Source organism: Melospiza melodia, chromosome 18 (assembly GCF_035770615.1).
Source record: "Melospiza melodia melodia isolate bMelMel2 chromosome 18, bMelMel2.pri, whole genome shotgun sequence".
NCBI classification, from domain to species: Eukaryota; Metazoa; Chordata; class Aves; order Passeriformes; family Passerellidae; genus Melospiza; species Melospiza melodia.
The window spans coordinates 9,783,147-9,804,172 of record NC_086211.1 but is presented as its reverse complement, the minus strand read 5'-3'; positions in this window follow the sequence as shown (position 1 = coordinate 9,804,172).

Here is a 21,026-nt window from a genome sequence, read left to right as displayed (position 1 = left end):
CCACATTTATTTCATAATGTATGTTTAAAATACGTGCACAGAATTTGTTTTGGGAAAGCAAAGCTGTCATCACTAGTTGTGATGGCTCTGGGGCTTCCTGCTCGCTGGGGATTTGTGCTGTTACTGACTCCGGAGGTCAGAGAATCACACAATATCCTGAGGATCGTCGAGTCCAGCTCCTGGCCCTGCACCGGCCAGCCCCGAGCTCCGCCCGGTGCCTGAGGGCGCTGTCCCGGCGCCTCTCGCCCTCGGCTGCTCCGCTCCCCTCAGAGCCGGCCGGGCGCTGACGGCGCGGCCGCCGCCTCTCGCCTCCCCGCCGGCCGTGTGGGGCTGGGGGCTGCAGCCGCCCTGAGAGTTGTGCTTGTGCCTTCCCTCTGTCTGAAGGAGCCGACATGACCTTGCCCTCGGTAGTGCTGAGGTGGAACATTTTCCTCACAGCCGTGCCGCGGTGGGTTCCCCGCGCTCCCGCCTGAGGCAGGGTCAGGAGCGGCCGGTCCTCGCCGCTGGCTCTGAGGGGACGGAGCTGGGGAACGCTGAGGAGAGTGTAGGAAGCAACAAACAACAATATATAGAAGTGCTGGAAGTAGGTGTTGAGGGGATTGAGGAATTGCCTTGAGAAAGTGACGGAATTTTGTAAGAAGTGTTTAAAAAAAGACACTTGGAAGTGTAGGCCTGAACATGGGAGTATCTGCCGAAATAGTGTGGAGAAACGTGAGGGAGGTGTGGCTCAGCAGCAAGTGAGGTAGGTGAGCTGAAATCCTGCCACTGCACAGCAACGAGAATTGGCTTATTTGCACGGAACTTAGACTTGACAGTGGTAATTTATCTGTGGCAATGGATTACTTCATTGCTCACCTCAGAAAGCACGCTAAAACTGTATTTGATATAATAATTTTCAAATTCATCTCAAGTGTTTATGGGCAGGAAGTGTTAACGAGTCAAAATGCCCAGGATTGCAGCACAGGATGTAGGAAGTTGCTGGTAAATAGAAATAGAGATAATTGTATCATGTACACTAAGGGAAGAGTGTGAGTATCCCTAAAGCATGGATTTGAGTGGGGACAGGTAAGAGACAGAATGAATTTTATATGAAATTAAGATTGCTGTGACTGCAATGGCCTGTTCTTGGTCTCAGATTTGAGCTTATGGTTTGGAGCAAAAAGTTAAAAGCATCAGATGATTTAGATGGAAACCTAAATTTTATTATGGAACTGGTGGTAAAACCAAGAGAGAGACAGAAAGCTAAAATTTCTGGTGATTGTGGGAAAAAAAGTAAATGTTGTAATTCTTTCTTTCTTTAAACTTTTGAGTTCTGTCATGGTGCCCAGAAAATGTCTGGTACCCTGGATGTGTTCACTGTCTTTAAATCATAGTAAATGTAATGCAGACAAAAATGTCCCCTGCAATTCAGCGTCGGAGCCTAAAGACTCCTGACAATCAAAAGTTCTTGGCATCCAATGTGTTTAGACTGCTGCCAGCTGAGCAGATGTGTACATTGAAGAAGATTCCTCAAGTTACTCCACAGTACATTTAGGAAATGAATAAACATTTGCTTGTTTGTATTGTACTGTTACAGCTTTAAACTTACACTAAACTAACACTACATGTGTGCTTTACAGATATACTGCTACATATTCATTGGATGAAGAGCAATAGATCGTGGATTAGACTGAGTTTTATAGGGTCAATGTATTCATATTTAGGATGTTCTTTTTGCTGCAATAGGTGTGCAGGAAGCTCATTTTTAAAATGTTTTTTTTCCATCAGGGTAATTATTGGCAGCTATGTGCTTCCATGAGTGCTATAGCAGATCACAGGTCGGTCCCAGCTCAAGGCAAACTTGTATGAAACACATCTATTCAGAAATGCAGGAGAGAAAACATTCAGCCAAACTGGGAAAAGTTGAATTTCCCTGCACTTATATTAATTTCTTAAAATACATGATAGTCGTAGTTGTACATGAGTGGTCAACAGTGTGCAAGTTTTGCAAGCAATGTTGTGCTTTATTACCAGAGTGACCCTGTATGAGGGGGCAGGTAGTGCTGTGCAGCTGAACATGAATGTCTGGAGGTTGTGGCTGTGCTGGGCCGCTTGAACCCTAATCTGTGACCTGTTTTCAACCCATCAAATGACTGAAAATACAATTGTATTAAAGCTGATTGCTTAAAAAAAACCTTCTGAAGTTACCAACTACTTTTATTAGCCTCAAAAAGCTTGGCACTGTTACTAAGGTAAGAATGGCTATTTTATTTGATTCTAAATATTTATTATAGCTTTGAATATTTCTTTCAGATGGGATTTTAAACTTGGAATGTTTAAAGATGACTGAACATGTTTAGTTCATGTATATACTCAGGGCTGGGATTTTTTTTTTATTTGTTGTTCTGTTTTTTATTAGATATTAGGTGACTTAATTGTAAGATGCTTTTTACTTCAAAAATAAGTCTCTTCTTACTTCAAAAATATGCTCCAAGCATATGCATGTGTCTACAATTTAAAATTTTTGCATTAGGGGAAGTTGCTTGCCTCATTTGCAATAAATAACTGATACATGTTTGCTAACATTACCACAGCAATTGAAAACTGACCCTCCATTCTGTTTAGAAAAGGTCTGTGCTTCAGCCTTTCCTTCCCATTCTCTCATATGCTCGATTTAATTTCAGTTATCCAATTTTTGATGTGCTGTTGAGAAGCTGCCAGTTACCATCAGAAACTTGCTACAATGGTGTAGAACTGCTGAAAGTGGAAATAATGGTTCAGCTATTTGCTCCTGTGCTGAGCATGTTGTCTGCAATGAATAATGCAGTGTTGCAAAGAGATGATTTCCAGAGAATTTCCCCTCGGTGTTACTGGTCTCCCTCAGCACACACTGGTAACCTTTTCTGCTGGGTTGTGCCATACTGCCCTGGGTTTTACAGTAATTGTTACTGTAACACACTAAAAGGTGGTCTGCTAAATGATGGGTCTGTGAAGAAGTTAATGGGAACTGGCAAATTTTAGGAGGTAAATGAAAATGTTTAATATTCCATTCTCATAGAACAGATCATTGTATTTTTAGTACTTCAATCAGGTTCCTTAATTGAAGTAAATTCTGTCTTGTAGAGGGTGCAGATCTAAGGTGTTCTAAAGTAGTTATAACATCTTAATAATTTCTAATGGATATTTGTAATTAATGTGCAGAAGAATTTTTGAGACTCCCACCTTTGGTTTTAATCATGTCCAAGAACAGGAGTTTAAAATCTAGTTGTTCATTTAATTCATGTGTAATATGAAATTTAGGATGAGGATGTGTCTAAAGGAAAATGGAGATTTAGTGGCAGAATCACTTGCTTAATACCTTTTGGTCTTTTTATGCCTTCTTTTTGCTTTTTGAAGAAGGAACTAGAAGAATTAGACTAAATATAAATTAAATATGAAAACATTTTAGACTGATGGTTTTGGCAAACACCTCTTTTCCTTACAACCACTCTGAAAGATATTTTGAAACCCTTATGATGACAGTAGCAATAAGTAAATTTTATATGAGTACTAGCTCATACTAAAATCTAAATTAATGTAGTTTATCCTGAAAAAAATACAGCAGCAGCTATACAAACTCGTACAAAACTGTTGGGTTTCTAAGAGGACTAAAGAATAGAATGATGCTCAATTTAATTTTTTTTTAATCTATTTCCATACTAGTTGCACTCAAATATTAGCAGGTGGAGCTGTTTTTTGCCTTGGAATCTGTAAAAGACATGCATCTGACATTGCTACTCCAACATATAAAATAGGTCTAATAAGCAACAGTAAAAAGTAGCATTTTTTGAGGAAAGTGCACTATTTCTCATGGCAATAAAAGGCTTCAGTGTTCTGAGAGGAGTCCCAGTATAGCCTGGCAATTTTCAAAGACTTGCTGAATGTACAAACTCATTTTGAAGGGACCTTGTCTGGGTTTTTATGTATTTGATGCCGAATCTTAGGGTATGGGTGTTATGAGCAAGAGCTAGAAGCTTTTGTGCATGAGTCCCAGGATCTTAAAAAGCACAACTTTCTCATTCTGGCCTGCCAAAACAGGCACTCAGGCCTGTGTATTTTGGTGAAACAGATTTTCAATCTAGTGTAGATGTTTTCTCAGTTCATAGAAGGAATTTGGAAAGTTCTGTGTTCTGCTTCTACAGGAGTTCAGACGAGACAAGAATTGTGTTAAATTCTGAATTCCAGTTTCTTAAATAAAAGTACTTCCCTGCCTTCCATGCCAAGCATATTTCAACAGCTTAAGGTAATGCACAACAAATTTAAAGGTGCCTATCACATTCTCATCTATTTCCCGATACAAAATGCTTGCTTTTGTTAAATAAACTACTTTCTTATTTCTTGAATACATTTCTGAAAAGCAAGCACACACATAAACACAGCATTTGAAAATGCAGGAAAAAAACCTGAAAAATGTTGAATGTTTACATTACATAGAGTTTTGCTTGTGCATATTTTACCTTTTGGGAATAAATTATTGGCATAAAAATTCTGCTGTGAATTGATAATGGAGTACAATTTCAAATGCAGTCCCACAGTTTAAGGTAGATTTGTGAACTGTAATCAGTATTTATTGCTCCATTACTCATTTTGACAAATGGGTTTCATGTTGTTTCTCTGCAAGAACTGAAATTATCACTGTGTTTAAAATTGCAGCCTCTTTAGCTCTCACAGGCTGTTGTATGACTCAGGCAACCTGTGTAATCTCAGTGTGTTCATGGGTAGAGCACTACATCTCCATGAGCAGAATATTTATGAGAAGTGGGAAATAAAATGAATATTCTGGCATGATGGCTGTTAACGTACTGCAAGGATTGAGTGCCAGCAGTGCAAAGGGATTCCTGCCAGCAGAAAGGCTGGGGGCACTGACAAACAGCTCATCCAGCAGTCTGAGGGCTGGACATTGTCAAACATGATAAAAATTACAGAAAACTTTTCCTTGGAGGCTGAAGAGCTAACCCAAACCCCCCAAAAATCTTACAACTGCTGAAAAAATTGAACAGAGGTTATCAGTAAACATTAGTTAGTTAGTTAGTTAGTTAGCTATTGAACTCTTGCTTGTGTCCTCACATTTAATGTTTCTTAAACAGAACTGAAAAGTCTTGTGCAGGTAAGATTTCATGCAGAGATGCCCTTTGACAAATGTGACACTAGAGTGAAAAAAGGTAAAATTGTTTTCCTGTCTTGTTGAATAGCATGCAACTCTCTGAACACTGCCTGGAAGTGCTGAGCACTCAGCTGCACCACAGGATATGGATGTTTCACACTGGGGAAGATTTTGTGTGTCTTGTCCTTATCAGGGACAATGAATTCATAGCCACTGACATTTCTGTTTGACATGCATTAATAGTGCAACAAGCTCTAAGGTTACTACTAATACTTGTTTGCACAGCTCTTTTATTAAATGCCAATACTGTGGAATTTATATCACAAACTTTTACAAGAACCTACCTTGTTTTATGTTAGCAAACAATACACAAACTTTAAGTCAAATAGACACTGGAAAATGAACAAGTGGCTTGTATTATCCAAAATCCTTTACTTGATTCTTTTTATATCCTTAAGAACAATCCTGGCACCACATTTGATCATTTAATTTTAGTTTGCAAAGGTGAGAACTATTTTCTTATCAAGCATTCCCAGTAGGTTTACTGTCTGTATGTTTCTTTGAGACAATTGGAAGATGCTGTATCTGCTTTAAGTTTTTCAGATTTCTGCTCAGTTTTTCAGTTTATAGATAATTACTGAGACTGTGAGCAGATTTTGCTGAGAAAGATATCACTGTAAGAAGACATGTTTGTCTGAGCAGTCTTTGAAGAGAATATTCCATTTCTATTCCATCCTGGTCTTGGGAAGTCTTGTTTGTATTGCAATGCATATTCTAAAACTAAGGTACAAAAATGTGTTGTCTTGCTTTAATGGGAGTGTGTGATGAGTGCAGATGTGTATGTGATGTGCACAGGAAGAACAGGGCCAAGCATTGGCATCTCAGCACTGTGGGAAGCAGAATAGAGCAAGTGATCTTTCTGCCCCATAAATCTCACTGGAGTTATGTTTGCTAACAGTCCAACTGTAGAAACTTCTGGGAAAAAACAGCAGGAAGCTGACACTTGTCTAGTGTTCTGAGTAATGGAAGTGCCAGCTAACTCATTTTCAGGAAACCTGGGGGTTTGTCCTTTTTCCTTAATGCTGAAATGTATTTGTATCTCACATAGGTTTAGAGTTCAGTCTGGCAAAAAGGTCAGATGATTTTTAAGTTTCCTCTAAGGAGAAGTGAGTTCCTTGTCACGTTTAATGTAGTCAAACCTAGAAAAACAGAAAATAAACATTTCTGCTGTAGTGAGATGTAAGTACAAGTACTTGTAGTAGATCACAAAAGTTTTCAGGACTTGTCACTTTTATATATTTTCCATTGCTGCTCTTGCTTTGTGTATTCTGAACCTACCAGACATCAGTGTTTACTCTATAGATTAGGAGAGTCCTACTAAGATCTGTCCACATTCAAACTAAAAAAAAACCCCATCACACTGAGTTTTCAAAGGTTTTAGTGTAAGCAGCACAGAGTTATTATTGTAGATAACAAACTGGGAGTGCTGCCATGTTCCAGGCTTTTTTCTGTGGAATAGAAATCGATGTGAATGATCCTGAGCTGTGACAGTGATCCCTCTGGCTGGGTGGATCCATTTCAGCATGCTCTGGCTGGGTTTTAGGTAACTGAAATTACTGTTGGAAACTGAAATGGAAAAAATGGGTAATGTAAATAAGTTAAAGCATCCATAATGATAGCTACAAATGATAGCTACACAGTATCTGCTTAATAAAAAAACCAAGGCAGGGACTTAACAGCCTTTATAAAATTCAGAATATCCAAACAGAAGAACAAATGGAGAATTGACATAGTTTAGCTGAAAATCATGAGTGCTTTACTTCTGTTTCATTGGAAGAAGGTAATGGCTTAGTGATTAAATAATATTATGCCACATTCAAAAGCACAGTCTCCCACTCCCCCTTCATTTCCTGAAGTTTGAGCCCTGTTTAAATCACTGTGGAACTGCTTGGCACTTAGTCATACTCAGACCTGCCAGTTCATGTGCTCCTGGGATCCAGCTCCCTCTCACGTGGCTGCAACTGTCTCGCACCTTTCATGCTCTTTTTTTTCTTTTAGCACTGACTTGAGTGGGAGCTACAAATGCAGGCTTGGAGTTTGAGCAGCTGCATGAGTTCCCTTGTACAACACTCAATTCTTATGCCATACGTGCTATTGAATATTATATTCTACAGAATCCAGAACTTGGAAGCTAAAAAGATTCAGAAATCATTTGTCTGAAATGAAAGCAATTCTTCATAGAGTGATTTGTCTCTATTCCACCCTGGAATGTTTATCACAAGTTTAGCACTGAAATTCATGGTTGGTGGGAATCTGCAAACATTTTGTTCTTTGTTTTTATATGTACTTGCTTGAGATTTTATAACAAATATGAATAATGAATTTTTATTCTCTTTTAGTTTATTTGTATTTCCACTGCTCTTTTGAGGATTATACAGCAGCATACAACTTAACCAGAACAGTTCACAAATGTATTTTCAAATTTAGTGTAGGATGAGATTCAATTTAAGGGAGCTCTTGCTTGCACAGTGCTTCTTATTCTTGTGACATAATCTTATTCTCAAAAGACAGAAATCCTTCATTTTTGGAACTGTATGTAAGTAGCTATGGCTGGGATACTCAACACTGAGTCAGCCTGCAGAGATTTAAAGTGTTTTGTAAATGTGAATTTAATACTGTATTCAGCTAAAGTTTTTAGTTGAGCATGGTTCTTCAGGGAACCTGTGAAGATTTACAGCATTCTAAGGGGAAGCAGTACAGTATTTCCTGTCTGTGCTAGCTCTACATAGAGTACTTGCTCTGTCAATTTTACTGGCACTTCTTTCAGTTTACTATAAAATCGTATCACAATGAATTTCACATTTTTCCAACAAAATCAAACCAGAAAAATTAATATTTCAATAAATCCCACGGCTAGAACGGCTCCAACATTTAATCTGATGGTCGTTGTAGAGCTGTTTTAATACTACAAACTTACTAGGGGATGTTCAACTTAACTTATGTTTCATTAGTGTAATATAAGTGTGTTCTATTGTCTGTTTTTGTTCTGTTATTCTTCCCTTTAATAGCCACCTAAAAGGAACAGCCACTGAATTGCTAAAAATGAGGATGAATGACACATTGTAAGGAAAGAGGCTCTATGCCAAATTCCACACATTTACACTGCCAACATTTATCCACAATGTTGGCAAAGTGGAGAAACACTTCTGAGCTGCTCTGTTATTTATGAGACAGATAATTTCTTTCCCTGGTAGCATGGTGCTGGATAATCTGATTTTTGTCACCATCAGCTTAGCCACCAGTTTTTAGGGTGCCATTGGGCAGCACACTTTAACCCTTCCGTGTCTCTGGTTTCTCCATCTGTAAAATGGAAGTGATAGTTACATATCTGATGTTTCTCTGACATTGAGTTCAGTTAAGCTCCATAGGTATATTTTATTCTCATGTGAGGCATTATTGCATATTAAAAGAATCATTGCTTAAATGAATTTAGTACTTATTTACTCAGGATTATGTGAGTTTTTTCCATGAAAGCTGTGCATGGTGAATTAACTTGTTTTACATCTATTATAAAGTGTTTGACAAAATCAGGTATGACAGTTTTCTTCAATTTTATTTGACCAATATGACCATACACACTGAAAGATATTCTGCCTCATTTGTTCTTTCTGAAGTCTTTCCAGGATCCATCTGCAGAAAATATGTGAAATACCATGTTTTTCTGTCTTGGTCCTTTCCCCTTCCCTCTGCCTCCACAGTGTTTAAACTAAGCTGTGTTATTGAACTAAACTCTGTTATTCTGTATTTTAATCCAAGGCATAGGGACAGTGTTGTTTTATAGAGTCTTAGTTTATGCAGTGATCTCACTCCCTGTCCCCAGCACCACCTTGTCCTGAAAGGACCTGCAGTGCAGCTTTTCCTGGGATTGTAAACTCCCAGCTCGGAGCGTGGAGTCAGAAATGTGTGTTCATTCAGGGAGGACTTCAGTTCGAACAATGTGTACTAAGGCTTTGTGAATTTGGAGGTTAATTACTGTGTAAGAGATCTCTTAGAGAAGTTTGTTCTGAGCAGTTGCCTTAGGCAAAAACGACAAACTCTTACTTTTTGAGATGTCTTCACAACAGCAGGCACTGAAAGCGTGCCCGAGGTCCTGCAGATAAATATTCACTGTAAACCTGACCTGGGCAGTTACTCTGCTGCACAGAAACTCGGTTTTTATGCAGCTGAATGCTACTCAGGAATTTTGCAGTACTGGGAGGAGGCAGGGGAAATGAAGTAAGAGAACAATTCGAATAGCTGTTCTTTGAAATCACAGTCTAGGTTTTCTTGGAGAATATTTGTGTATTTGTGTAGGAATGGAGGTCCGTGGGACAACACAGCCTTTTCATCTTGATATTTGTAGGAAAAGGCACAAAGTTTTTTTAAATTTCCTTGAATAAATACACAAAAATACTTTCCAGTGACGTTTAGTATCTGCTACAGTTCTCTTAAAATATTTTCCTGGTGTAGTTTAAGCATCATGTAAGCACAAAGAGAAGGGTTTCTCCTGTTGCCTGTGCTCAGTGTTGTGAGACATACTAATTTCAGTTCATATCCAGTGCATTCCCTCTTCCCTGACAGACCAGGACTCTAAGGTTCAGGCCACTTATTTGTAATGCTCTGATTGCATTACAAATGGGAGTAAATTGAATTTGGATTTTTGTTTGTTTGTTTCAATAATCTAATTATAATTTTTGCTTTTGAGTTTGTGTGGAAGAAAAAGCATAGCAAAAAAGAAAGCATGCTTCAATTTTATTTCTTTTCAACTTCCACATATGCTCTCTTTGTGTCCTTATAGTTTTATTTCTTGAATGAAAATTTTAACATTAATTTCACATTCAATTTTTTTTTTTTTAAGTTTCAACAAAGTCTTTCTTTCATTTTATTCCAATACAGTGTTTTCTCTTGTGCTGTGTTTGGACTTATTAGGGCATCTAAGCAAAAACTAAATGTTGTTTTTTTTAAAGGTCATGTACATTCTGCCTACTGTGCACATTGCTGGTGAGCCAGATATCTCCAGGAGAGGGGTGGTGAAGGTGGCTTGAAAGTGTCTGGGATTTAAAAACCGTGCAGAGTAGACACTCATAAAATACATTATTTATGCAGACAGAGTTCTTTGAGTGTAGAGAAAAAGTCTCTGGGACTCACAAAGAAAGGTAGCTAACTATAAGCAATATTTTTAATTTGCTTAGGATATAACTCTCCATGTAATCTATGCAGTGCCTGCAAAGTGCAGTATCCAGCTCTGTAATAGAAGCACCTCACACTTGAACTTGAACTTAATTTGGTCCAAAATAATTTAGCCAAGTTGAACCATACATAAGTCACTTATACTTTTTTTTTAATTTACAGTGTAAAGTTTGAAAATGTTTTGCTGTGATTTCAATGTTGAATGTGTGCAGTAAGAGAGGGACGTTTGTGCAAATTAACTTTAGCATTTACAGCTTCCTGACCTTCAACTGACTTTTTCCCAAGTTGCATTCTTAAATTGGTGCAACAGAAAATCACCTTTAGAAACAGGTGAAATAATATAATTAACACTTCTGATTAAAAGCTTGTGTAGTCCTAGTGGACACAGTGCTCTCAATTTAAAAGGTGCTTGTTAGTTTTCACATTATTTCCCTTGCCCTGCAGTAGCAGTGGGCAGACATGCACGTGGCTTTAGTAGCACAAGAACTTCTAGAGAAATCTTTCTTGTCCTAGGGGCTCTTGGGCCCTCATGTGACAATGGGACACAGGCATTGTTGGAAAATGTGCATGAGGAGTGACTTGACCACCTTATGGAGCCTTGGAGGTAAAGAAAGGGGGAAAGGAAAAACAAGTGTGACCAAGTAATGGAATTGCAGTAGTGAAACAACGGGTAACAGGCTTACTTCACTTTGAGGTTCCTTCTCCTTAAATATACGGAGTAGATTTGTTAATATAAAGTAAAACTACAAATACCTTTTTCAAAAAAATTTTTTAAAAGCAACCTTTAATTAGTTTCTTTAGTGTAGATCACATAAATGGGATCAGGACTTTTTCCATGATGAGGAAATATGAAGATGCTACAAACTGAATTGTAGGAATTGTCTCCTCTAAAAGAATAGCTACATCTTAGATGAGCAATTACCATTACACTAAAAGCAATCAGAGTAATCTTCAGATCATGCTCACATTGAATTATTTGGATTTTAAGAGGTATTGATCATATGCAACAGAGTTGGACTTGGTGATTGATAATTCACTACCTTTATATGACAAGTCCCTTTGAATAAAGGTACACATCAAAATGTGACTGTGGTTAAAACATCTGGGTGATTTTAAACAGCAAGCTTTCCCTTTGGTGGAAGATAGCAGGCAGGAAAAGTGTATTTAAACCACCTATTTAAAATAATTCTGAAGTAGATAGCAGATTTTCCTTTACAGTATGGTGCTTAGGAGTTCAAGAAGTGTTTGCACAATGTTCTCAGGAGCATGGTAGGATTGTTGGGGCGTCCTGTGCAGGGCCAGCACTTGGACTTAATGATCCTTGTGGGTCCCTTCCAACACAGGATATTCTATGATTCCATGAAAATGCATAAAAAAATAAGTGAGAAATAATAAAATATCACCTTTATTTGCAGAAGAGCCAAGTGATGTAAAAAGCTACATTTTATTTCAGAATTACCTAATTAGGACATTAAGGCCAGGGTTTCCAAAGATTCATTGGTTTGACCCTCCTGAAAACTTTTGCTTCTTTCCCAAAAGCACACTGTAATTTCTTTGACCTCAATTTAAAAATTCTCTAGTGCAGAATTCATTAGGGACTTAGTATAGAGTAAGTACACACTATGTGGTATTAAATGCATTTTAATTAAAAGACCAATTTTATAAAAAAGACAATCAAACCAAATATATTCAGGGCTGGGAATTTTACTTTTGCACAGGCCTATGCAAGCCAATAGATGCTTGAAATGACTGAATCAATAAATAGCAGTATTTAATGAGATTTTGGTACCCAAATCAACTTCAGACAAGTTAGAGTTCAAGCCTTGTGCAAACAGGTGCAATTGAAGTGGCTTGAATGGATCTGATTATTGACATTTCTTGGGAGGCTGAAGAGACTGAGATAAAGCTTTTTGAAAGGCTGCACATAAGGGGCAGTTGCCTGTGTGTTTCCCCACAGAATTTTAACATTTTTTACCTCCTGGGGAAATTCTCGATTTGAAATGTTGTAAATTTACCATTGTTGCACTTCCAATGTTGTCACATTTGCAGCATGAAATCTCCTAACTTACTGCACATTAGCTTCAGCTATTTTGCACATATACAATTGGAAATTATTAAATAAGGTTCAATGAAACAAATTTTCCCTGAAAAGTTCAAAAGTGGAATTTTATTTAAATGAACAAAATCATTAGGAAGCCATCTGTTTAAAAAAGATCTAGGACTTGGAATCTAACATTTATGTCTGTATTATCTGGTATTGCATTGTTGACTCTTGTATTCATAATTATGTGAAACCCACACACAGGATAGAAGAATATGGGGGTTTATGTAATAACTCTAATAAATGTTTGTGATTATTTGTTTGCTGCTATAAATTTTCAGAACATCAATCAGTTGGTCTCCTAACTTGCATTTCCCTAAAGAACTGTAATGTTCACAGTCTCCATCACATTCCTTACCTATAATTATTTTTCATAAGTTAAATGGAGAAATAATGTCATACACATGGCAAACTCTTAAAAATCTCATGTTTTGTTACTTTTTACTTAGCAGTTTCCCATTTGGTACTTTACTTTGGACGGTATATAAAGCCAATAAGCAGGTGGAAATTGGGTCATAGGAATCTTTCTAGTGCCAAAAACCAACTTAATGGAAATTGTTAAACATAGCTGTATTTTGTAAAGGAGCTTTAGTGTTCTCATCTGAATTTGGCATAATGTTCTGCATTATGTATGTTTGAAACAATTGTAAATTAATGCTGAATCCACTGGCTCTCATCAGCCCCTGTCAACAGCAATCACATTTCGTACAGATATATGTTCACTGGAAATAGGAAGTCTTTTATTTGAAAGGTTACAGCTTTACTTTTACATTTTTATGTTATTTAAATTTCAATATTCTTATTTAGACAAGAGTTGAAGCTGTAAAATTTATCTGCTGAAAGCTGTTCATTAGCTTAATGCTTGCTTTAAAAATTACGAAATAAAACCAGGTTTTTGAGTAGGACTGACAGTTGAATGGGTAATATTTAATGCTGTACAGAGGTCTTAAATTTCCTGCTATTTTCATACTTGATTAATTGTCCTTAAAGATTGATTTTTGAAAGTCAGTACACAGCAACTGCTGTTGTCCTGTTGCTGTGTGCTTTTGGTATACAAACATGGTAATTCAGTGAATAATCCCAGAGGTTGACTTTGACATCCTGGAGTGAAGGGCTATTTTCTCCATTGGTATGGTGGAGAAAATATAATAATATAATATATCCAAAAGATATATGAACTTCATATTTCACTCAGCTTTGCTTTTCCATGTTCTTCTCACTTGAGATTTAAGCCTCCAATTCAAATGTTTCCTCTAGTAGATACTCAGAAAATAAATCAGAATGCATTCTGTGACATTAAGAGTACTAGTTACAGGTCTTAGCCATTTAATGATATAATTATTTATTTGTAATTTAATGGATTTTACATCCAATTACATAATCCCTTTTTCTTTCAAAAAAGATTTCTCTCATATGAAGATTTTATAGGGTATATCCTATCCTACACTGAAATAAGTGTATTCCCTTATATAGCTGAAATAATAAATCAGGTTTATATCTGCAAGAAAAAAAATTTGAAATACCATAGAGAAAATATTTCTGGAGAAGTATTGTACTAAGCAAGATTTTGCAGGATTTGCTGTACAGTTGAAAGATCGGTTTGCTTCTGAATGTTTGGACAGATGAGAAATTCTTTTTGAGGACATGCGGATCTTTTATTAAACTTGAAATGCCTTTCAAAAGAAAATGCAAACATTTCATAATCTCTGTATCAGAATTTGTGGCAATGCAAATTCATAATGTATGTTAATGCTTCCTTCATTAGCTTTGATGTCTAATTTTGCAAAGCATTAAATTTTCTATGAGCTAAGTGACATAGATTTTTCCATACTTGAATTTTTTTCTGAGTAAAAACCCAAAACAAGCTAGAATGCTCAGAAGTGACTTACACTAAACTCTGTCAGATTTATTGATATCAAATGTTTCAGGGTTTATTTGTCAGGGTTAGGACTGAGTTAAATCTGTATTTGGAATTTTAACATGTGAATCATAGTGAGATCTTCAATAGCAAATGTTTTGACTGGGTGTCCCAGGTGGAAAAAAAGCCCAGCCACTAAGATCTCACTGAAGAATAGTTCTATAGTTCTCTCTTGACCTCACTTCTTTATTCATGTTTTATTGTTTCCTGTATGGAGAGAAAAAACCCAACCAACATTCACACAGCTTCTTTTATGGTCATGATTCACCACCATGGCAATCGAGCAACCCTTGGAAGAACACTGTGTGGGGCTTTGCCAGGGCTTTGAAGTGCAGGCAGCCAGAGCTGTTTGGACATGGTCTGACTTGAGTGTTGTGCTAATGTGTGATTTCCAAAGTTCTTGCTTGTGGTTCTCCACCCAGAAAAAAAGAAGACAATCACAATGCATCCTCATACTTTTTTCCTATGGACAAATAAGAAATACGTAATAATGAAGAGGCATTGAAAACACTAAAAATGCAAGCTGCTATCTTACAAACAAATTATTCTTATGAGTAAAGAAGCCAGTGACAGAATTAACTACCTGTAATGTCAAGGAAATTACTCTGAATGTTGTCCTGACCCTATTTTTGGTATATCTACAAATGGCATGAAATTCCAGTTTAGTGGCTTGGGTGTAATTTTACAATAGGGTAGAATATAGATTTTATTGGGAACAAGTATGTGTCTCAGGTAGGAAATGTTCCTCTGGCATTTGGCTAAAACCATAGGAAGAATAGACAAGTAACAGCACAAATTTTGTAAAAATTATTTAATGAAGAGCATCTCTGTAGTGAAGAGCCATTTGTAGGTATGAATGCATGGAAGGTTTCCTAAAATAATCATAATTATGTTAAATTTTATTGAAAGTGAAAATTTGATAACTGGCCTGCGAATTTCAACTGATACAGTAGTGATAAGAAACAGGCTTGTCATAGGCTTCAAAATGCCCAGTCAGCTGCAAATGGACAGGATTGCTTTGTTTCCTTTCTTTCTCTTGAAGCCCATAGACCTTTAAGCTCTGTTTGATGTAAGTGGAAAGCAGATTTCTCTCTGGTTCATTTTCCAGTCAGATTATTTGTCTTTATTCCTTGGTAAATGTGAGACTTTGCTGGCAGCTTGCACTTGTGCCCCAGCCCCAAGGATGAGCCCTGACAGCTGTGTTGCTACATTCTCTGAAAGATCAAGCACAGCTTTTCCTTTTGCCCCCCTTTTATGCACTCAGGGTTTATAGAAAGGTGTGATAGTTGAGGGAGACAAGCACAGGTGTAAAATTTTCATAAAATCAATGATTCTTTGTATTAGCTGGCATCTATCATACAGCTGAGAAAACACTGGCTATACTGTGTATGCTTCCCTCCCTCGGTTCTAATGTTGTTTTGGGCATAGTCTGTGCACTCTGTGCCATCCACTTCTGCACAGAGCCTTGCTAAATTATGTTGCACGCATGTCTGTGTCACGGTTCTGAAGCCAGTTTCCTTCTCATTTGGCTTGGCCCTCAGTTAGCAAAGCACACCTCACCGTTCCTTGTCCATGCACAAGTTTTCTTGCTTTCTGTGATTCATAGGATTTCTCAACTGATTTAGCTTTTAAGGGCTGTAGGTGTTGATCTTCCTTTCAAATTAGGGGAAAATCTGTAGCTTAAGACCCTGTCTTGCAGGAAGAGTTTGGGTGAATTTGTGGTTGTCTGGCTCAGACACCCCATTGTCCTTTTCTGTTCCCTCTTAGCTGGGAGCTGCTAGGGTGGGACATGTTCCACAGCCCCTGTCTGAGACATGGATGACTCAGCCCTGACAGCATATGGCTGATTTCACATCCTCTGAGATATTTAATGATACAGCAGTTTCATAACCACAACCACGATTCCTGCTTTGCACACAGATAATTTCCCACGTCGGCACAGATGCTTTTTCAAAGGCAGTTTTTTAACAGTTCTGAGTATTTTACCTACAAGCTGCGCTGGTGGCATTCTCTATTTCATAAAATACTTATTCACCTCACTGCTTCCTATGAGCAGAGTATGTAAGAGGTGTTAGAGTGGAATAAAATATGAAAAGTGAGCTTTATCACACCACATAACTTCTAAGCAGAAAGGTGATTTTCAAAGCCAGCAGCTGGTTTATATAAATCTTAAGATATAACCAATACTTTTTCAAGCAAAAGAATCTCAGACTGATTATGAATCAGAAACATGAGGAAAACTAATAGACACATAGAAGGCTAGAAGCTTGGAAGCAAAATTTCTGCTTCAGAAGTTGTGGCTTCAAAAACCACATCTTTTTTCCCTGCTGTTGTTTCAAATAGCCTGATCTGTTATTTTTGACTTGCACACAGTGAACATCCAGACAGGAAAGGTCATCTTGATCCTGGCTTCACAGTCCTACCTCACTGTTATACCAGTTCAGGGAAGTGAACTGGCAGAAACTAATTAATTCCCTTGTTTGTGAGGATAACATCTTGCTTGCTTCACTCCTTGAGCTTACTTAAAAAGATGAGCAGAGTCTTTCTGACCAGCATCATGTCAGGAAATGCTGCTTGGGGGGAGGGAATGAGAATGTGTGACCAGAGACTAGGGAAGCCCCTGAAGTTAGTGCCTGAGGAATTGCATTGCATTATAAGCTCCGTGATCCCCCCTTTCTCTGGCATGTTGAGCATTTTCAAATTAAATTGCTGTACTTAGATTTTCTCAGACTATTGGACATATGAACTTATTAGCTGAAACCCATTGTGTTAAAAACTATTTAGAAATTGAAAGAGCATTGAGAAGGAAGAAATACTAAGAGGCAATTTGAAGTGTTTTAATTTTTTATCAGTGTACATTGTATCTGCTTGTATCTTGTAATGTTAAATATATTTCTTGCATATTAAGAATATAATTGAAAGAAATTTTAAACTTCAGATTCTGCAGAATTCATGTTTTGGCACTCAATCCAAATGTCTACAAATTCTAAATGAGTACTCCTAGAAGTTATGCTGCTCTACCCAATATCCACATGTGATCGTCTGGGATGTAGTTTGGGTAACTATGAATACCATAGCAATCCTTGAAACAAACAAACAAACACACAAAAGCCAAAGAAACTACTTAGAAAATCAACATGGTAAACTTCTTCAAAATTTTTTCTTTTAAGTAAGCTGGGGATGTGTGTTCTATACTGTCATTATTGGGGAAAAAAGGTCTGGCAACTTTATTCTTTCAAATACTGGAATGACCCAAAGGCTTGGAATTGAGATTTGATGTTGGCAGGAAAGTGACTTGCCTGTTGAGGATGTGCTTTTTGTTATTTCTGTGAAAAATCTACATATTTAACCAAGTTTTAACCCTTTTGGGCATAACTCCCAATATGATCTCTGCTTGCTAGAATTAAACAGTGACATCTTTGATAATTTTATTCCAGATTTTTTCCATAATCTGTCTCCAAATGAAGCATGTGCATATGAGCTCCACTGAGCTGTTGGATACACTCTCTCCTCACAGGTCTCAGTGTGACTGGACTGCAGATATTCTGGCAAAATATGAAATGAGAAATCTTTAACTGCTGTAGAAGGTAATTCAGCTGAACCCAACTGGCTCAGGAATGCAGTTCCTTTTACTGGAGCCTCAGGATGATACAAAGTTAGTAAAAGGGGTGACATCTTAACACTTATCACAACTGTCTCTGCAGTGTTTGACCACAGCTGAAGAACCCAGGTAGGGGAATTTCTTGGTTCCAGAGTTCAATTCATCTGTCAGCTCTGCAGCTCAGCTGTCCCATTCCAGGGCTGCAGAACCAAAGGAATGTTGGCTTTGTGGTCATTGCAGGTCATGGGGCTGTGTGTTAAAATTTAACAAATAGCAGCTTTTTTTTCACTTGCTCAGCACTGGACTGTAGATTTCCTTCCCAATTTTTATCCTGAGGAATTAGCATAAAAGGTTAAGAACCTAAATTTTGGATGTGGCTAGCATGAAAAAAGTAGTGTGTGAAAGGTTGGCCTTATTTGATATTGCCAGCAGTTAATGGTTACAAAGTGTTTGCAGTTACTCAACCTTTTCACCTGCTGCTAAGAGAGTTAAGAGACATGACAGTTAAATCTGATTTTAATGGTTTAAAGGATGTGTTCTGTTCAAAGAATTCTGCAAAACTACTGAATTGCAAAAGTTCTGAACTTGCTTTTTCAGTTAGAGATTTTTCTTTACAGAATCAACTTCATGTATGAACCACCTTTCATGAGTGTCTGTATGTATAAATGAATTGTTTTCAATGATTTAGCATTAACTCTGCTCTCTGTAATTCCTGTCACTCCTTGTAGTAGTTGTTAAATAAGTATGGAGAGAAATGATTTTAATTCTGCAGAACTTGTAAGTAATTCTGGATTTATTTAAGAATCCAGATGCTTGAAAAAAGCATTTTTTAAAAAGAAATAATTCACTGGGAACATCAGTTAAAAGTCTTTCTCAAGCCTTTATCATCTCTTAATCTCTGAAGATTTTTGTTGACTAATTTTTTATGATTAGTCTGTTTAAATATTGGGTTCCTGACTGCACTATGACCAAGCAGTGTAGATGTTTACATCTTAAACTGAGAGCAGAAAGAATTCATCACTCATTCAAAACCGTGCAGTGAAATAAATCTCGAGCAACAAAATTCCAATCATCTCATGAGCACACATAAGTGCATATGTAAAGCTACAAGTGGAGCTTGCAATGGGAATCAAGAAATCACCTCTCACTTTGTGCTGTCTCCAGTGCCTGTCAAAAATTAATGCAAATGAATGTTAGAAATACTGAGTACAAAATCTTGGTTCAACTTACAGTTTGCATACAAATGAACATGTATGTCAAGTGCCACAAAGAAGAAAATAAGACCTCAAAAATAATTTCCTTTTAACTCTAGGTACTTGCTATGTTATGCTTTCCTTTTTATTGACATAAACATAATATTTAGAATTAATCATCTACATGTAAACAATTATTTTATGTTGATTATCTTTTTCTCCTGAGCCAATTCAATCTTTACAAAGCTTGTGCAGGGATTCTAGAATGCTCCTCAGTGTTAGGCTTGTCTGCCAAGAACACTCTCCAGTTGTGCTAAAAAGCTTCTCAGTTCCTGTCAGTCTTTGGAAAATCCTGTTTTTCTCATAGCTCAAAACATTTTGGATAACTTGTTTTTTAATAAGACAGTGCCATAATTAAACTCCAGTGAGTTTGCTGCAGCCCTTTGAATCTTATCTATTAAATTCGCCCTTTTTAAAAAGATCTTTTCATAATACTGTATTTCCTGAAAACAGCAATATTATTTATAAATTAAAAATATGAAATTACTGTTGAAATATGAAATTACTGAAATTACATAATGTTACTTCAAAAGAAGTTAACAATTTTTCCTTTATATCAGTTGATCTGTATGGGCAATCTATTAGAAAATTATAACTAAAGAGACAGAAAATGAAGTGGGTTTTTTGCTTTTGCTTTTCTTTTTAAGCATTCCAGTTAGTGAGGAATTATTCCATGGTCTCCCTAATCTACAATATAAGTATTCAAATAGTTTGATATATAGTACAATAAGAAACTAAGCAGGTTTTTTGTATGTTAATGGTAGTTTATGGTAGTGAGGAGGACAGTTGTATTTTAATATGAAGAAAACAAAGAAGGTCTCCATTTAGTGAAAAAAGAAATACACAGACAATCCCATGCATTGCTGCCAAAAGCATGACTTATAAATGAATAAAAATAGTGTAAGTGTTGAATTCCATTCCTTATGTTTTCCCTTGGAGAATGGGATGTTTTCTTTTTTGCATGAGTGGCAATGAAAGTGCATGAATTAAAACAAAACAAAACAAAACAAAACAGAAAAAACCCAAAACAAAACAAACAAACAAACAAAAAACCCCAAACACCCAAAAAGAACCCCCCAAAACAATTGCAGTTATTTAATACAGCAACTTCTGGCTCATGGAGACCACAGTCTGAGCTTTGATTGGAAAGGTTAGATTTTAACCAGCTGAATTTCATTGAAAACTTGGAGAATGAGAGAAATGGCAGTTATAATGTAATTTATCTTGATAACCAGAGAGAGAGAGACCACATTCCCACAGTGCAAATATTTGTTTGACTAGGTTTGCTGGCTCTTTTTTTGCCTCTTCTGAGTCCTTGACAGCTTTTCTAGGTGGCTTTCTAATGTGGATTTCTTCTGGGCTTTTCCTAGAGATGTATTGAAGAACATGAGAGAAGCACAAAGATTTTATTTCTCATGTTTTATTACAGCTCCTCATTACCTTTACCTGCTGTATTATAAATGCACAGTGAGGTAATCCAAATAAAGGGACAGCACATAACAGAGGTGTACAGAGAGTTTCAGAAAGCAGAGGTTCTAATCTAGGGGCTTTATTTTGTACCTGTGATTTGGGACTATGGAAAAAGAATTAGAAGTCATGTTTAAAATTTCTGAAATCACTCAGGATTTAGTGGAGTGTTTAATTCAGATGTTTTTATTTCAAATTGTTCAAATCTAAAAGCTAGCTAAAGGACTTGGCCAAAGGCATGTAATTTTGTTAGTGATCAACTGTATAGAAGAATATATCTTCAATGTCAAAACAGATTAAAATTCACAATGGTTATATTTTAGTCTCATAAGCTT